Below are 2,500 nucleotides of genomic sequence, written 5' to 3'. Positions count from 1 at the left end.
CTGCACGGCGCGGCGGGAGAACCCGGCATGCTTCCGCGGGGCAGGCCGGGCAGGAGTTCCAGGAGCCCGGCCACGATTCCTACTTCTCCCCGGTGCCCTGCCCGGAGGCCGGGCGGGCCCGGGGGCCTTCGCCGCGGGCGGCGGGCGGCTTCCGCGGCGGAGACGAGCCTCTCTGGGGCCCGGGAGGTCGGCCCTGGGTCGACCTGGCGCCGGGGCTCGGGCTCCGGAAGTCCGTATGAGGTTTTTGAAACGGGCCTTGCCCGGGCCTTCGCTCCAGGAGGGCGGACACTTTCGGCGGTTGCCCCCGGTGGCTGGGCCGGGTGCCGCATCTACAATATTGCCAGGAAAGGTTCGCGGAGATTTTCGGGGACACGGATTTCGGGACCCTAGATGCCCATCTTGGGTTCCAGGAGGTCGGACGGAGGAACCTCCGGGGCCGGACCGTGCTGCAGGAGGGGGTCAAAACCGAGTTTGGCTCCAAGTCGACTGGAGCCCCGGCCCGGGGGGCGGGCCGGGCGGGCAGGCCGGGCGAGAGTTCCAGGAACCCGGCCGCGATTCCGGCTTCGACCCGGTCGACTGCACGGCGGGCGTGCAGGCCGGGGGGCGACTCGCAGGGGCCCTTCCAGGCTGCGGGGCCCAGCGGTTGGAGCCCGGCTACCCCGGCGAGGGGCGGAAGAACCTGCACGGCGCGGCGGGAGAACCCGGCATGCTTCCGCGTGGCAGGCCGGGCAGGAGTTCCAGGAGCCCGGCCACGATTCCTACTTCTCCCCGGTGCCCTGCCCGGAGGCCGGGCGGGCCCGGGGGCCTTCGGCGCGGGCGGCGGGCGGCTTCCGCGGCGGAGACGAGCCTCTCTGGGGCCCGGGAGGTCGGCCCTGGGTCGACCTGGCGCCGGGGCTCGGGCTCCGGAAGTCCGTATGAGGTTTTTGAAACGGGCCTTGCCCGGGCCTTCGCTCCAGGAGGGCGGACACTTTCGGCGGTTGCCCCCGGTGGCTGGGCCGGGTGCCGCATCTACAATATTGCCAGGAAAGGTTCGCGGAGATTTTCGGGGACACGGATTTCGGGACCCTAGATGCCCATCTTGGGTTCCAGGAGGTCGGACGGAGGAACCTCCGGGGCCGGACCGTGCTGCAGGAGGGGGTCAAAACCGAGTTTGGCTCCAAGTCGACTGGAGCCCCGGCCCGGGGGGCGGGCCGGGCGGGCAGGCCGGGCGAGAGTTCCAGGAACCCGGCCGCGATTCCGGCTTCGACCCGGTCGACTGCACGGCGGGCGTGCAGGCCGGGGGGCGACTCGCAGGGGCCCTTCCAGGCTGCGGGGCCCAGCGGTTGGAGCCCGGCTACCCCGGCGAGGGGCGGAAGAACCTGCACGGCGCGGCGGGAGAACCCGGCATGCTTCCGCGTGGCAGGCCGGGCAGGAGTTCCAGGAGCCCGGCCACGATTCCTACTTCTCCCCGGTGCCCTGCCCGGAGGCCGGGCGGGCCCGGGGGCCTTCGGCGCGGGCGGCGGGCGGCTTCCGCGGCGGAGACGAGCCTCTCTGGGGCCCGGGAGGTCGGCCCTGGGTCGACCTGGCGCCGGGGCTCGGGCTCCGGAAGTCCGTATGAGGTTTTTGAAACGGGCCTTGCCCGGGCCTTCGCTCCAGGAGGGCGGACACTTTCGGCGGTTGCCCCCGGTGGCTGGGCCGGGTGCCGCATCTACAATATTGCCAGGAAAGGTTCGCGGAGATTTTCGGGGACACGGATTTCGGGACCCTGGATGCCCATCTTGGGTTCCAGGAGGTCGGACGGAGGAACCTCCGGGGCCGGACCGTGCTGCAGGAGGGGGTCAAAACCGAGTTTGGCTCCATGTCGACTGGCGCCCCGGCCCGGGGGGCGGGCCGGGCGGGCAGGCCGGGCGAGAGTTCCAGGAACCCGGCCGCGATTCCGGCTTCGACCCGGTCGACTGCACGGCGGGCGTGCAGGCCGGCGGCGACTCGCAGGGCCCCTTCCACGCTGCGGGGCCCAGCGGTTGGAGCCCGGCTACCCCGGCGAGGGGCGGAAGAACCTGCACGGCGCGGCGGGAGAACCCGGCATGCTTCCGCGTGGCAGGCCGGGCAGGAGTTCCAGGAGCCCGGCCACGATTCCTACTTCTCCCCGGTGCCCTGCCCGGAGGCCGGGCGGGCCCGGGGGCCTTCGGCGCGGGCGGCGGGCGGCTTCCGCGGCGGAGACGAGCCTCTCTGGGGCCCGGGAGGTCGGCCCTGGGTCGACCTGGCGCCGGGGCTCGGGCTCCGGAAGTCCGTATGAGGTTTTTGAAACGGGCCTTGCCCGGGCCTTCGCTCCAGGAGGGCGGACACTTTCGGCGGTTGCCCCCGGTGGCTGGGCCGGGTGCCGCATCTACAATATTGCCAGGAAAGGTTCGCGGAGATTTTCGGGGACACGGATTTCGGGACCCTGGATGCCCATCTTGGGTTCCAGGAGGTCGGACGGAGGAACCTCCGGGGCCGGACCGTGCTGCAGGAGGGGGTCAAA

This window comes from Alligator mississippiensis, unplaced genomic scaffold (genome assembly GCF_030867095.1).
Source record: "Alligator mississippiensis isolate rAllMis1 unplaced genomic scaffold, rAllMis1 scaffold_22, whole genome shotgun sequence".
Taxonomy (NCBI): Eukaryota; Metazoa; Chordata; order Crocodylia; family Alligatoridae; genus Alligator; species Alligator mississippiensis.
This window is presented reverse-complemented; position numbering follows the sequence as displayed.